Raw genomic sequence first — 17,071 nt, forward strand, 5'->3', positions numbered from 1 at the left:
CACCTCAAAAATAAAAGACCTACAAAACACTGTTTTTTATTGTTCACAATCAATACAGGAACATGTCTCTAGAAAGCTGCTAAACGCAAGCACTGCCATTACACTTGGCTGCATGGTAATGGCCAGTTGTAATGAATTTATGTTTTAAAAATGAGATTGATGCCCTGATTGGTTTGACTCAATGGATAGAGCGTTGGCCTGCGGACTGAAGGGTCCCAGGTTCAATTCTGGTCAAGGGCATGTACCTTGGTTACGGGCACATCCCCAGTAGGGGGTGTGCAGGAGGCAGCTGATTGATTTTTCTCTCCCATCGATGTTTCTAACTCTCTATCCCTCTCCCTTCTTCTCTGTAAAAAATCAATAAAATATATATTTTTTAAAAAATGAGATTGATGAGAAGAGAAAGCATATGCAATGTCATTGAAATGCAAACATTTCATATGTAGGGTATCCTGTTACATTTAGAGTCTTTCTAATTTCACTCTCAGTGGGAATTTTTCTGGAAATACTGGAAGTGACTTACTGTCCCTTTAAGCATGAATTATTTTACCCATAACCCACTCGCATCCCGCCTCTTCCTTGAAGAGTCTTCGGGTCTCCCCAAACCACTCTGACCTCTCCCAGTCCCAAAGCGGAATGGAACCATTCATTCTCCTCAGCTGACAGCGTGTCTTTCTTGGTTTGCATGGGGCCTGCCTTTGTCTTATTTTCTCCTGTTCACGCTCCATCCCCAAGCCCCCTTCCCTCCCTTCCGTTCAACTTGTTGTTTAGATAAATGTGCATTTATATGAACGTGTTTCTATGTCCATGTTTTCGAGTTACATAAATACCGTTGTACTATGCATCTTATCTTGTTTCTTACTTTCGTCTTCCGACATGATGCTTCTGGGAGGTGGCACGTGCTCCCTCGGGCTGCATGCTGCTCCAGCAAATGCCCAGGCCAAGTGTACCTTCCCCTTCCGTGCTCTTCCGCATGGACCCTCGGGCTGCCTCCCAAACACTCCCTGGACATCCATGGAAATTTCCCAGACCCACACCGTTCTTTATGCTGCTCAGAGAAGCCGCCCATAGAGAGAAGTGTCCTTTCTCCTTACGGACAGTGTCTCTGAGGTCTGTCCCAGGAGGCAGCCTGCTGAGTCATAGGACCATGCATACACAACTGCACTAAAAACTGCCAGGCTGTTCCCTGGAAGAGCTGCCGGCGTGAGCCTGTCCACGCCAGGAATGCAAATGTTCTGTGTGAACTCATTCTCGCCAGCCATTGGTATCGTCCGATTTAGGCTGCTGCCAGTGTGAGGAGGTGAAGTACGTTCTCGGTGGTGCCTCACTGGGCTCGTCTCTGGTTGCTGGTCAGATTGAAATCCCATCTCCTCATATGATTAGCCACTGAGGATTCCTGTTCTGTGAAATGCCTGTGCACATCCATTGTTTGTTTGTTTTGTTTTTTCATTGATTTCAGAGAGGAAGGGAGAGGGAGAGACAGAGATAGAAACATCAGTGATGGAGAGAGAATCATTGATCGGCTGCCTCCTGCACGCCCCTCGCCCCCCTGGGGTTTGAGCCTGCAACCTGGGCATGTGCCCTGACCAGGAATCGAACCGTGACCTCCTGGTTCCTAGGTCAACACTCAGCCACTGAGCCATGCTGGCGGGGCTCCATTGTCCTTTATTTCCATCATTTATTTCCATCTTTTTATTGGGGTCTCCAGATAACCAACTGTTTTCATCAGGGTTGTTGTGGTTTTTTTGTGTTGTGAGAGTAGAGACGCCCATGAAGACCACCCCTAGCCCTGGACATCCTAACGGAGCCCAGGAAACACGTGCTCTGAGAATCTGAACTTTGCTGGCACAGGAGGAAGCTGCTGTGGCTGGTGAGATATTCTTCTTGTGCAAAGAGATAATTTGACAAGAATCCCGAATAGTGCCTAGAGCTATCCGTAGTCAAATGCAAACCTTGCACATTTAGAAGTCTAATTGAAACAAATTGGAATCTTCTTGCTTTGTTATTGTTCATCTTTCCCACTAAGCTATAAGTCGCATAGGAACAGGGACCTGGTCTGTCTCTCTTGCTCACGTGCCTACGTGGGTCCCATGCACAGGGTGGATCCTCAATGCGTGTCCTTTGAATGGATGAAGGGAGCACACCTATCAGAAAAGAAGCAAGAGCTCCTTGTTTCTTCATATCGCACATGGGCATCAGCTGACCTTTGTGGCCAGTGATGGAGCTACTGGATGGAAGATGCTATAAAACGCTTTGATGGGGCAAACACTGCTCAGTTAAGTGGCTTCTCAATGAGCACTTTGAATTGATTTGCCCGGAATTAAGCAATAAACAGAATAAACACACATTGTTCCGGACCTGACTTCACCCCTGGTCTCAGTGAATCCACACATGCCTGAGTTTATCTTTCTGATAAATAGTAATCTGAGAGATAGAGCCCGTGGAAATGGTCGCGAAATGAATGAGTAATGCAACCGGTTACAAAGTTCTCAAAGAAAGCTTGAGGATATCTCCTCATTCTCTTGGGCTTTTCCGGCCTCTGTTCACCAGTTGGTAGGATTGGAGGGCAGGATTTATATAAAGTAATAACCGGTTGTTCTGTTTTTTTCTTTGCTTCTACCCCTCTCACTTTATTTTTTTTTGAGGGAGAGAATGAAGAAGATAGGACTGGAAAGGTTACAGATGTCTAATGAAAGCATAATTCTTTTTTTCTCTCTCTCATAATAACACTAAAACTATGAGGCAAACCAGTAGGGGGTGTTAAAGATAAAATTACCACTCAGGAATCAATGGAAATGTAGTTATAAGCAATTATTGCATGTTCTCTGTGTCCCCGGTAAACGGATTGACCTTTAAAGATAAAATTGCTCTTGATTGTTTTTTAAACCTCACTTTCTGTGCTTCTGAGATTGTTTCCAACTGTTATCTGTATATTTTTTTAAAGCTCCAAATGGACCCAAATAATAGTAACCCAAACTTCTTGGATTATAACCTTTCCCTTATGTTTTAAAAATATTCATACCTTACCATGAATAAACAAATCGTGGTATTGCTATACAATGGAATAGTTTGCAGCCATTAAATCGTATTTTAAAGGATATTTTGAGATATGGATATGCTCATTAACCTTATATTAAAAAGCCAGGACACAAAACCACATATAGAGAACATTCTTTGTTTGTGTTTGGTGATGCTTAAAATGATGATTGCAGGATTATGAGTGTGATTATAGATGAGTTTTATTTTCTTCCTTATACTATGTACCTATTTCTCTGTAATTTCCAAATTCTCTTCAATAAATGTCACTCTTATAATCAGAAAAATATTATTAAAATGCTCAGATATCTTTTCAATAGAATTTAATTTGTCTTTAAGGATCTCTTGAGGTAGGTAGGAAACAGACACTTTTTTTTCTCATTTTAAAGTGGATATATACCGAGGCATCATAAAGTGTCCTGCCTCAAGTCACATCATTTATAACATAGAATTGGAGTCTGAAAGAGGAACCCACCTCCCTTACATAAACCCGGGGAGACATGCCCAGGGCTGGTCCCTTCTCAGAGCTTCTTGGTGGCTGGCTCTCAGGACTGCCTCCGTGTCTGCACTGATTGCCCCTGGAGGAGACCCAGAGAGTGAGCCGTGGCTCCCCTCCCCTGGCTCAGCTCTCTCCAGCCTTTTGTCAGAAAGGAAGAATCCTGAAATGTATCTTTGGATTATCATGATTGCTAAATAACCTGCTCGATCTGTGAGGTCATTTCAGATTACCAATGCTGTTGTTTGCTAGATTCCTGGAAGCCTAACTTCAGAATCATAGGACTCTGCTCTCCTTGAACATTTCTTAAGAATAGGAACTATATCTATTCTTTTCCAAAGAGTCCCTGCCAAATTCCCAATACAGAGTTATTCCACTTGTCATGGAGTCGTTCTAAATACTCATTAACTCACTATAACCATCAGCCTTAGGACCTTGTACCTTGAGAGCACCATGCAACATCTTATTACCACGTGAGCTGACTCATTCATCAATGTGGGATCTCTAACTTTCCATTTGGAGAATGAATAAATCTTGTGATTTACTTTTTTTTTACTTTAAATAATTTTTTGTTTTTCAGTTACAGTTAACATATAATGTTATATTAGTTTCAGGTGTATACCCCAGTGATTAGACATTATATAACTTACTAAGTGATCATCCTGGTGATTCTAGTACCCATCAGACACCACACATAGTTATCACAATATTAGCGACTGTATTTCCTGTGCTGTACTATACATCCCCATGACTATTCTGTAACTACCAATTTGTACTTCTTAATCTCTTCACCTGTTTTACCCATCCCCTTAACCCCCCTCTCATCTGTCAGCCATGAAAATGTTCTCTGTATCTATAAATCTGTTTTTGTTCTGCTTGTTCATTTATTTTGTTTTTTAGATTCAATTGTTCATAGATATGTATTTATTGCCATTTTATCATTCATATTTTTTTAAATCTTTTTTCTTCTTAAAGAATGCCTTTTAACACTTCATGTAATACTGGTTTGGTGGTGATGATCTCCTTTATCTTTTTCTTGTCTGGGAAGTTCTTTATATGCCCTTCAATTCTAAAGGATAGCTTTGTTGGGTAGAGTAACCTTGGTTGTAAGTGCTTGCTTTTTATCACTTGAATATTTCTTGTCAATGTCTGCTAGCCTGCAAAGTTATTGTTGCGAAATCAGCTGACAGCCTTATGGGAGCTCCGTTGTAGATAACCAACTGCTTTTCTCTTGCTGCTTTTAAGATTCTTTGCCTTTAACCTTTGGCATTTTAATTATGATGTGTTTTGGTGTGGGCCTCTTTGAGTTTATCTTGTTGGAACTCTCTGTGCTTCCTTCACTAGGTTAGGGAAGTTTTTCATCATATTTCAGGTGGTTCTGAATGATGGTTGTTCTGTAATTTAGTTGTAATTTTTATGTGGTTGTGGGAGGATGTGGTTGTGAAAGCACTGCATTTACCTACCCCATCTTGACCGAAAGCCTCTGTGATTTACTTTCAAGAGGCTCTTTTAATGTTTGGATGTGTCAAATGACAACGCTTTCTTTTTTTTAGTCATGGCTCTTGATAAACAAACAAACCAACAAACAACAACAACAAAAAAAAACTACCTGGGCTCATCTGTAGAGATTTGACTTTAACTGGCCCCCAGGGGGGCCCAGGCATCGGTGTGAGTTTTTTAAATCTCCTTTGATAATTCTAATGCTCCACCAGGGTTGAGAACTACTAAGTTAAAGTTTGAATTTTTGCCCTCTGACATATTTAGTATCTGTGATTATTTGATACCTAGTTTTTGGTTAAGAATGCAGCATCCAATTATAACACAGATCCCATGGGGAAGATCAGGTTTAGGATTTTCCATGTGCGTTCCAGAAATGTACTGCAGTGACAATCAAGTATTGTTGGACATTTTATATTTATCCAATACCCTCAAAAGAAGCACTTAGAAGAGACCCGTTTCTGAAATCGATGCCGTAGTTCAGGAAGGATGACCCAATATTGAGGCTTCTAATCCATGACTGTTGTTTATTCCTGCATTTATTTAGGTCTTGTATCAGTCAGGATCCAGTGAAGAGACAGAAACCAGACCTGTGATTTCAACAGGGAGAATTTAATATAAAAACTTGTGGACTGATACAACTTAGTAAAAAGGTGGATACCTACTTAAAAGGGTAGATGATTCTAAGGTTACAGAAGGGGCGACTGCCCAAATCGGCTGCTACCTCTGGAGCAGAGGGATGGTGAACACGTGAAGACACTCGGGAACTTAGAAGGGCTCCTTCTCCACTGCCAAGGCTGAGATGCAGACCTCTTTGGAGAAGGTGTGGCTGCCATGGAATCATGGGGACCCACCAGTGATGGAAAACAGCAGGGTGTGGGTCTCCACCGACTACAGGAGTGGCCCACCACTGGGTAAAGGAGAATGTTGCTGGAGGACTTGGCTAACCAGCTGGTCCTAGGACCTCTGTTGTGGATAGAAAAGGTGATAAGGGGTATCAGTTGCTCATTCCCAACCTCAAAGAGAAAATTGTCGGTACTTCCCCAGACTTGTTTTCTTTATGTTTTTAGAGGCTATGGTCTGTTGGGGTCCAGCCACAGCAGGTCCAGGGGTTCCCAAAGGTGTGGACAGAGTTGGTGAAGAAGGAATGACACGGACACAGCGTTCAGTTGATCCGCAGCCTAGCCAGGTTCTCTAGCCAGGATCTCCAGCCAGGTTCTGTCTTTTATTGTCTTGTTACATCTGTATTTATACCAGTTGATTTTAATCCTGTCAATTTCTATTCCAAAGGTTAAGGCGTTTCTTATCTCCATTCCAGGGAGTAAAGATTATGTAGCTTAAGGGTGATTGTTCGTAGTTAAAGTGATCAACGACCTACCTGGCATTTAGTTAAGGGGTTTTATTCCCTCCCTAATTCCAGGGAAAAATCCCTACCTGGGGAAACAACCTTTCTCAGAGAGGTGACCTTGGTTAAAACACATAGCGCCAAGAAGGTGAGCAAACATATTAAGAACAATATGCCATATATGCCAGGTCCCTTGAAACATATGCTGTGCAGATGTTTCTTCCTTGCAGCGACTGTGTCAAGCAGCAAGGATGGACCGGCTTCCGGCAATGGACAACACTGGGGGGAAATCCCAGTACCATTCTACAAAACCCAACTTTGATTAGCAGTGGGAGGCGACTTATGGTAAGAAAGGCAGCCTTAAAAAGGAAAAGGAGGGCCCTAGCCAGGTTGGCTCAGTAGACAGAATGTCCGTCTGTGGACCAAAGGGTCCTGAGTTCGATTCCGGTCAAGGGCATGTATCTCGGTTGCAGGCTCCTCCCCAACCTGGGCCCTGGTCAGGGTATGTGCAGGAGGCAATCAATCAACGTGTTCCTCTCACATTGATAGTTTTCTCTCTCTTCCACTCTTTCTAAAAATCGATGAAGAAATATCCTGGGGTGAGGATTAAGTAAATAAATAAGGAAAAGGAGGTTACCTGTGTTGAAAGAGGGGCAGTTTCGCTGCTCAGCCAGCAGTCCTGGCCCCTAGGGCACTGGGGCTCACTGGTCCCTCCAGCCTTCCTCCTGCTGGAACTGGAATCAGTACCCCGACCCCCTCCCCATCACTCTGTTCCAAAGCATGGGGTCTGGTTTCCTGCACAGTAAGCGTGGACCCAGATGTTTGAGAGCAGAGTCTGTTCTGATTGGCGATTTCAGAGGAGCCAAGAGGAGAGGCTGTTCTCTGCAAAGGCAGCGATGCGCGAGCTGTGACAGCAGAGAGGGAAACAAGAGTGGGCGAGGGAACACGGAATGGGAGGCACTGTCCATTTGGCAAGGAAGAGGAGAGTCGGCGGCAATAACGCTTCAGAGGCTGTAAGAGATGAGTGACTTGAGATCAATATCAAAAGGATCCTATTAGGCAGCAGCTAGCTTTGAAGCGGAATTGGTGGGTGAAGTTAACTGCTTCTGGACAGGAGACTGTACATTAAATAATCTTGTGGCACCTTTTCAAATGTAGGCGAGTGCCTTTTGTTGGCTAAGAAAGAGCTCTAAGTGAACCAGCTGGGTTTGGAACAGGCTCCGGAGGTGCTTTGGCGACCTGGGACCCCCAGGCCCTGGCCCCCGAGCCTCTGGCCTCCACATCCTCTCCAGAATGCTCCTTCTCCATCAGCTGGCAGGGGGAGGAGAAATGTCTGAGGAGGGTGGAGCCAAGATGCCATGGTGAGGAGCTGAGCAGTGTCACTCTGGAGTCTGAGCAGACCCCACACAGTGATGGGGCCCAGGGGACCTGCACTGAAGAGGGAAGAGGCTCCTCAGGAAAGAAACGGGGGGTGGGACGCTCTCCCTGAGCCTGCAAGAGATTTTAATTTAATTTGACCTTGACACCATTTTGAGAAAGGAAAGCGTCCTTGAATTCTCTCAAATTCAGAACAGTAGAGAGTGTGTGTGTGTGTGTGTGTTCAAATACCGCTCCCTGGAGAAAAGTGTGAATAGAGGGACTTTAAAGATGAATCTATGTGAGTACCCAGGGCATCATGGAAAATTCTATTTTAAAAGAGCTGCCGCGCCTTTAAACGACATGTTTTGGATAACCCTCATGTTTTTTGTTTGGAAGCAAAACATTTCTGTTCTTAGCTTTGCTTCTTCTCTAGTGATCCCAAAGCGAAGGAAACCACACGATGCCCTAGAAAGAGAGAGGGCTTGGGGCTTCCTTGGCAATTAAGCAGGGGCTCCGTGACTCGGGAAGAGCTCGGCACCTCCCAGCCTCGGTTCAGTCTGCAGAAGAGAAGGTCAGACCCGTGATTTGCGGTGCAGAGTCCTCATGCCATAAGCTCAGTCCTTGGGAAACCCACCCTGCCTGTGCTCCGCTCCCCTCCCAGCTGAGAATCAAATGCTGCTTGCCCCAGGCTCCTGATCCCATTCAGTTCCGTGGCAGGCGTGTCAGAGGCGTGGGAAATGGACTCAATGGAAAGTTCCAGGACTTGCCTACGACCACCCCAGTTCCCAGCAGTTCTGTTCCTTCCAGATCTCCACCTTGCCACCCCCCCCCCCCCCCCAGGTCGCCAGCTCTGTCTGTGCATGTAAATGGAAACGCACTGGTCAGCCAGCCCTGCCTGGCCATTGTGTGCGCAGCCCCTGGCTCGTCTAGGTTCCTTTGCTCTTGGTCTGGGGGGCCTCTGAGGTTGGGAACAAGGACCACAACGTGATGGTGTCTCCCTACGGGGAGCAGGAGTGGCTGGCCCCCCGAGGAAGCTGCAGAGAAGGGGGAGGCGTGACATCCAGCCCGGAGATGGATGGGCCTGTGCTCCTCCTCCCAGGCTGCCCACCCTCTCGCCTCTGTGTGAGGATCTAGAACAGTCCTGAATCCTGTCGGAGAGCAAGGTGACTTCAGTCACACATATTCCATGACATGGGTGTCCAAACAGGAAACCGAAGGGACCTGGCTTTTTACTTCTGGTTTTGTTAACATGCGGCTGAGAACGGACAAGACCGACGTGACTGCTGAAATCCTAAACGCTCTGCACCCCAAGAAATGGACCTGCATCGATCGAGCGTGATACGAGACAGCTTTCGCTACTTGGAAGTCAAGGCTTCTGCAGGCGCGGGAGCTGCGAGCCTGGGTTTAGAAGTCAAGGCCGACCTTAGCTGACATTTCCCTACCTGCCAGGAGCCAGCGACGCGAACCGGGTGGCCAGCTCCAAGCAGAATGCAATTACCCGGATGGCAACTGTTTCTGAATTCAGAACTTTAGCTTCACCCTTTTTTTTCTTTCCCTTATGAAAAATGAGACGGGGAGCGAATGCACCGAGTCCGAGCGCCGCTGGGCTATGAGATGAGCGGCCTGCAGCGCAGTGCCTGGCCTCCTGGGCTGCTCCCCGGAACAGGAGGTCCTGGCACCCCGCACCCCCCACCCCGGCTCTGTTCTTAGGAAGCCATAGAATGGCTCCTCTCTAATTAGCCGTTGCTTTAGCAGATGGTCTTTCTTTCTTTTTTTAAAAAAAAGCATGGATACTCAGACTTCTTATTCTGAAGGTGAAAATCTCTGGGCTGGGCTGGCACTGTCGTTTTTAGTGGCTTTATTTCCCTGGCCCTCAGCTGTGGTTTGGCCATAACCAGATCAGTGTAGACAGGTGGAGGTTTGACCAACGACCTCTGCCCACTCCACTCCTGCCCTCTGGTTACTGCTCACGCTCACGCTGGCTGTGATCCGGAGACACGTCCACGATGGGTGAGGAGGTGGGCTGGGGAAGGAGAGCCAGCCCGAGGCAGACTCTGTTCTGCCTCTTCTCTACACCTGTCTCCATGGCTGCCTTCAGCCTTCCCTGGGCCTGTTTCTTCCAGCTGAGCAGGTATTTGAAATCGAGACAAATCCTTGTACTTTGGGAACAGTAACTATGTGGCAGATAATTGTTAAGTTCTTCGGTGTATCATGTCTGTTGGTCCCCATAGCAGCCGAGGGGTATAGTTCCTGATAAAATAGATTCCAAAGCCCAGCCATGGTGGGTGACTCAGTGGTTGAGCGTCAACCCATGAACCAGGAGGTCACGGTTCAATTCCTGGTCAGGACACACGCCCGGGTTGCAGGCTCGATCCCCAGTGTGGGTGTGCAGGAGGCAGCCGATCAATGATCCTCTCTCATCGATGTTTCTGTCTCTCTCTCTCCCTTCCTCTCTGAAATCAATGAAAATATATATATATATATATATATATATATATATATATATATATATATAATTATCTTTAAAAAATTAGAACCAGCCAGAGAAACCTTTCCAGGTGTGCAGGCAGAGCTGACCACATCTTCTTTCATACCCTCATGATGTGCTTCATAGATGCAGCATCTCTTGCTGGGTTACTCTTTGCATGTCTCTCTCTCTCTCTCTCTCTCTCTCTCTCTCTCTCTCTTTCAAAATATATTTTTATTGATTTCAGAGAGGAAGGGAGAAGGAGAGAGAGATAGAAACATCAATAATGAGAGAGAATCATTGATTGGCTGCCTCCTGAACACCCTACACTGGGGATCGAGCCTGCAACTCGGGCACATGCCCTTGACCGAGTCGAACCTGGGAACCTTCAGTCCACAGGCCGCCGCTCTACTGAGCCAAACCAGCTAGGGCTGCATGTCTCTTTTAAGCCAGATGCTGAAGGATTTAAGGGAAAAGAGTATGTCTTGGTCATCTTTATATGCCAGCATCAAGCGTGGTGCTAGGCTCAGAGGAGATGCCCAATAGTGGCTGTTCTGGGTGTTTGCCTGAACTTGCTCTGACAGTGTGGGGTACCAGAAGTGGGGGGTAGTGGATTCTTGCTGAGAGGGGAAGAAGGAGAAGGAACCTTTCTTATGCGCTTATCTGGAAGGGTCCGCATGCGGAACCAAAACGGCAGCCTCCAGGGTAAAACCTAAGCTGTTAGAGGTGAGCTGTGCTGGGGACTGTTTCTGTGCCTGGCCTTCTTTCCGGTTCCAAAAACTCCCCAACTTTTATGAACCAAACCACTTTTTGATAGTTTCATATCCTCTTTTCTCTCTTTTTAAAAAACATATTTTTATTGATTTCAGAGAGAAAGAGAGAGATATGGAAACATCAATGATGAGAGAGAATCATTGATCCGCTGCCTCTTGCCTGCCCCACATGAGGGGATCGAGCCTGCAACCGGGCACGTGCCCTGACCCAGAATCAAACCATGACCTCCCGGACCTCAACCACTGAGCCACGGCGGCCAGGCTGGATCCTCCCCTCCTAACATGGCTTTTCACCTGCTGACAGGACAATGGGCACAGTCCCTGAAGCCCAGGGTCCCTGCAGAGGCAGCTGTGGACGAGGACTGTGCTCAATAGGACCAGCTTCCACAGCACTTGCTCAGTTGTTTTGCAAAGAAGATTTAAAAGCAAGAATAGCAAATCCATCCCCTCCAATGGTAGCACTCATTTCCTTAGTGCTCACGGCTGTGTCCCCTGGGACCAAGACCAACAGGTCTGATGAGGGACCTCCTGCCCCCTCCTCTGCGTCAGGCTCGTCGCTGGGTGGTGAGTCCACCTGACGCCACGTCTCTGCTGTTTAGATTTTCAGCCTAGATTCCGTCTCTGTTGCCATGTGAGTTTTGTTTGCAATGTCCCCGTGGTTGTTGACTTGAAGAAAACACACGGTGAGTTTTGACATGCCAGGATGCTGTGACATTTGCGTGTGTAGGATTGGGGTTGGGGGCTAGAGGAAGTGTATGAGGGGAGAGTGCGAGAAGACCCAATCCTGGCTCTTAATTTCAGCACCTGATGTCAAACACATGTGAAACAACTATCATTGTTGTATTGACTAAGGCTGCTAGCAATAAAGGCAAATGGTGGAGGTAGCTGTTGGGTTAAGGGAGGCGGAGGAGAAGGCTGAGGGCTTGGCTGTGTGGTGGGTAACAGCCCCCAGGACAGGCTCTAGGCCAGTGATGGCGAACCTATGACACGCGAACTCATTTTTTTGGTTGATTTTTCTTTGTTAAATGGCATTTAAATATATAAAATAAATATCAAAAATATAAATCTTTGTTTTACTATGGTTGCAAAGATCAAAAAATTTCTATATGTGACACGGCACCAGAGTTAAGTTAGGGTTTTTCAAAATGCCGACACGCCGAGCTCAAAAGGTTCACCATCACTGCTCTAGGTCAAGCATGTGAAACTCGCTCCTTTAGGTCAACGAGGCATGCGGCCTTGAGTTTGACATGCTCGCTCTAGGTCAGTGGTTCTCAACCTTGGCTGCACATTAGAATCACCTGAGGATCAAATCCTGATTTCTGGGCTTCATCCTCCAGGAATTCTGTTTCTTTGTTATGGGGTGAGGCCACAACATTAGTAACAAACAGAATTTCCGGAGGATGAGGCCCAGAAATCAGGATTTGATCCTCAGGTGATTCTAATGTGCAGCCAAGGTTGAGAAGCACCGCTCTAGGTGAAGGCTGACTTCTCTCACATTTCCGGAGGCAACACTTGAGGGCTGCAAGTCATTAACAGACAAAGTACAATCAGAAGAGAACTGGCGAGCCTTAAAGGGGGATTAAGAGGCGAGTAGCATACGGAGTCTGAGGGAAATGTTACAGGGGTCAGAATTACTCAGCTGGCAGGTGTCTGATGGTCGGCGCTGTGCCTGGACCTGTGCCCTTGTCTGCTGCTGGGCAGGAGGACAGAGAGGAGCAGTGATGGGATGGACATTGGCAGGGAGAACTCAGGTGAGCAGCACTGGCTTTAATTCAGCGAGAATGGCGGCTGGGTGGCTTTCTGAGGTAGCTAGGAATCGTAGGAGATAAAGATGCGTGCTGAAGTCCGGCCGGTGTGGCTCAGTGGTTGAGCATCAACTCATGAATCAAGAAGTCGCTGGTTCGATTCCTGGTCAGGGCACGTGCCCGGGTTTGGGGCTCGATCCCTAGTAGGGGCGGACAGGAAGCAGCTGATCGATGTTTCTCTCTCATAGGTATTTCTATCTCTATCCTTCTCTCTTCCTTTCTCTCTAAAAAATCAGATTGTTTCCATGCTAGCTCTGGGCCAGAGACTTCCATCCTTCCACATTCCTACCTCATGGATCTCCCAAAGTTTTGCCTCCCACAGAACATGCTACCTGGGTGTGTAGGTACCAACTCTTATTTTCAAGCCCTTAATTGCAATGGTGTGTTTATTCAATTCAGCAAGTACTTATTCAAAGTGCTAGCATTCTTGGCTCAAAACACTGACTTGCATCATATTTTTCATACAACTGCTGACTCTCTTCACAATGACTGGGCCAACCCGCCATGGTTGTGTCACACCCTCCTTGAAGCCATCCGCACTTGGCGGCCTTGGGGTCTCCAGGTGCTGCTAAAGGTCTCTAGGCCAGTCCCTTCATGGTGCCCCAAGCTCGGAGCTTCAGGAGAGCTGATAGGAGGCAGACAGAATAGAGAGGCCGGACTTGCCCCGCCCCCTCTCCTAGAAGCTCTGTTTGTCCCTGGCACTGCTTCTGGGAGGCTGAGAAGGTGCCCCAAAGCTCTGCCACTCTCCTGGTTTTCTCCCGTGCCTGTCACTCCCTGAACTGCAGTTTCTTCATTATAAAAAAGAGGGGCCTGTTTGATCTTGAAGGTTCCATCCAGAAGCCTCCCCCAAGAGGGGGGAAGAAATCCTTTCCAAGAAAAGGACTTCTGCCCCTTTGGTCTTTCGTATTTCATAGTAACTCTCTTGCCTCTGAGACCTCTGCACCTCAGTCCTGTATTGTCTTTTAAAACTATATTTGTTTTATTGATTTCAGAGAGGAAGGGAGAGGGAGCGAGAGAAATATCAATGATAAGAGAGAACCATTGATCGGATGCCCCCCACTGGGGAACCAAGCCCACAACCCCAGCATGTGTCCTGACTGGGAATTGAACCTCGACCTCCTGGTTCATAGGTCGACGCTCAACCACTGAGCCACTCCGGCTGGGCACCATCCCATGTGTCTTAATTCCATAGGCCTGTCCAAAGATCCTCATTATAACCAGGCGGAGTTTCTCTCCATCACTCATTTCCATAAAAAAGTTGGCAACTCCTGATTCTTTATTTTTTCCCTTCACCTCTTAAAATTAGACCTCAACTCCTACCAATAGCCCTCACTCCTGAAAACACCTCTGAAGACTGCCCAGAAGTACCTAGACCAGTGGTCGGCAAACTCCGGCTCGAGAGCCACATGCAGCTCTTTGGCCCCTTGAGTGTGGCTCTTCCACAGAATACCACGTGCAGGCGTGCATGTACAGTGCGATTGAAACTTCGTGGCCCATGTGCAGAAGTCGGTATTTTGTGGAAGAGCCACACTCAAGGGGCCAAAGAGCCGCATGTGGCTCGCGAGCCGCAGTTTGCCGACCACTGGCCTAGACCATAACACGTAGGGGTAGTGTTTAGAGAACACATCAGCTTCCAGGGGGCAATAGCGAGGCCCTGACTGATGTGCTGAAATGTCTTCGTTGAATATGTTTCTTTCCATAGAACTGCTGTGGGAAACGGAAAGTTTATCCAAGACCCCGACAGCGGACCGGGATGCTCCTCTGGAGGTAGGATCAGTTGTGGCGGGAGTGTCTGTTGACCTGCGAAGGGCATTTCGATGAAATGCTGAGTAGACAGATGGACGGAAGTGGGAAGAAAGGGCTCTAGCCGAGGTCGTCTTGGTCGGAGGAGAAAGGCGTGTGGGAAGCTTCTGCATGTGTGAGGACAGCCGTGTGGAAAGCAACCCCTCTCCCCCACACCCAAACTTCACTGGTGCTCCGCTCAGAGACCACTTTCAGAAGTAGGAAGCTGGCTTCCACTCTGCAATGGTGAGGCCAGGCTTCCCCCATCACTCGCTGAGAGGTCTTGTGAGAAGAAAGTCCTCGATCAGAAAAGAAATAGAGCTAAAGCCCTTTACCTTCCAGACGTACGAGAATCCAAGGGGACTTTACATGTAACAGTATCACGCGGCGGCAGAGGCAAAAACTCAGATTTCCGTGACCATTTCTTCACTTCTCCCCACTGTGAAACACAGCGGGTCCTGGGAGGACCTTCAGTGGTCGTCAGCTGCCAGGTAATCAGTTCTAGAGACAAGGGCAATTGATGCCTTGATCTACCAGGGTTGTATTGTCGAATGAAGAGGGATCATTTTACTTATGGAGAAAGCAGAGATCAGCTGGCCGGAGAAATCGACATTGTTCGCTTTTGCTTTCAACTTCTGGTGGTGGTTCTTGCTGCACTTTGTCCATTCAGACCAGGGCCCCAGGCTGACTCACCTTCAACAGGCCAAGAGAGCTTTAGCAAGCAGAAACCTCCAGGTCAGCAGTCGTGGGGGCTGTTCAGACGTGTAAAGAAAGCATTTTCTAATCTAGACCAGTGGTTCTCAACCTTGGCTGCACATTAGAATCACCTGGGGATCTTTTTAAAATCCTGATTTCTGGGCCTCATCCTCTGGAAATTCTGTTTCTTTGTTACTAATGTTGTGGCGCCACCCCATAACAAAGAAACAGAATTTCCGGAGGATGAGGCCCAGAAATCAGGATTTTAAAAAGATTCCCCAGGTGATTCTAATGTGCAGCCAAGGTTGAGAACCACTGTTCTAGATCCTTGGAGGTAGAGCCCTGCTAACACCCTGTCGATGCCTTCTGTGGACTCCGCAGTCCTGGGAACTCTCTGTTCTGGGTTGGGAGGCTCTTTGCCCTGAACTCATGCATTTGAGTTCAGGTTACAGTTCCTTTGCTCTTCGTATAACCAAGCCTGAGGATCTCTGGAGGAGGCACCAGCCCTGGACAGTGCATTCTTGGCCACTAGGAAGAAACAGCTTCTTCTGAAAAGGAATAAGAATTACCCCGTCGTTCTAACCGATCCCAGGATTGCTAGTTCTTCCTCCCCTTCCTCCCCCCTCCCTCCCTCTCCTCCTCCCTCATTTCTTTCAAGCTTCACATCTTTATTTGTTCATGTTACATGAATCCTTAGAGCTGATAAGGCCAGCTCTTACTTGCTTAGGAAGTTAATATTTTCCTTGTATCTTGTAGTATTTCCCAGAGAGGTGGAGCCACTTTCTCCCGGGAGCCGTGTGCTTTCCCAGAGTAGAGCTGACTTCCTGAAAGCATTGTTCACCATCATCACAATACGTTGCTTTCTAAATCTTGGAGACCTTCCGCGTGGCAGCCGCTGCTAAGAAGCAGAAGCTATAATGGGAGGAAGTCCCACCACGCAGCTGGACCAGGGCTCTAGGGGGCTGGGGGGAGGGGGGGGCTGGGGTTCATCATCACACTCCAGGCCCAGGGGCCCCTCAGAGCACCCAAGGCTGCTGGGAGAGGCCCTGCTGTGCCGGGAGGGAGGCATGGAGAGGCGCCAGACGGGTCTTCAAACCTGGAGTCGGCCCCTTTTGCTAAGGATACGCATTCCTGAAGGGTTCAGGTGTTCCTCCCCTGAAAGGAGAATCCCCAACAGGCAAGTGGGTTTCATTCACCCCGTAGCCTGAATGAACTCACTGGGTGCCCTTTGGGTTGTCATTAGGGGAGAGCGCTTGAGGCCTCTGGCTAGACCAGCTCAGACCCCTTCCTCCTGGCAGAGCGGGAGGTGGATAACGGGGACCCCAGACCAGAGGAGGCTTTGGGGAGGGCACCGAGAGGCTAGGGAGGCCATCTGCAGGTGGGCGCAGGGCAGGACTCCGCAGGGAGGCGGCGTCCTTCAGGCGGGCGCTGGATCAGCCACACCCGACCCCCGACCCCACCTCGGCGCACCCCTTAGTCCCAGAGGCGCTCCCGGATGCCCTGGAAAAGGCCTCTCCGCACGAGGTTTCTGTCCCGGTTCCCCGGAGACGCGGGGAGCCCGGTTCCGACCATCCACCCGCACCCACTGCGGATCTTCCGTGCCCTGCAAAGCAGGCCGGTCACGCAGGGCGGCGGGAGGAGGGGCGCGGAGCTCCACGGCCGCTGAGCCCCCGCTGGCCAGCCAGTCGGCGCGCCCCGCAGTGGCGCGGCCAGGCCTCCCGGGTTGTGGGCACGCGCGCCCCGGGCCCGGCGCCCTCCTGCCGGGAGCCCCGACTGGCTGCAGCCAGTGCGGCCCGGGCCTGGGGGCGGGGCCCG

Source organism: Myotis nattereri (genome assembly GCF_964212035.1).
Source record: "Myotis nattereri genome assembly, chromosome: 18".
Classification (NCBI taxonomy): domain Eukaryota; kingdom Metazoa; phylum Chordata; class Mammalia; order Chiroptera; family Vespertilionidae; genus Myotis; species Myotis nattereri.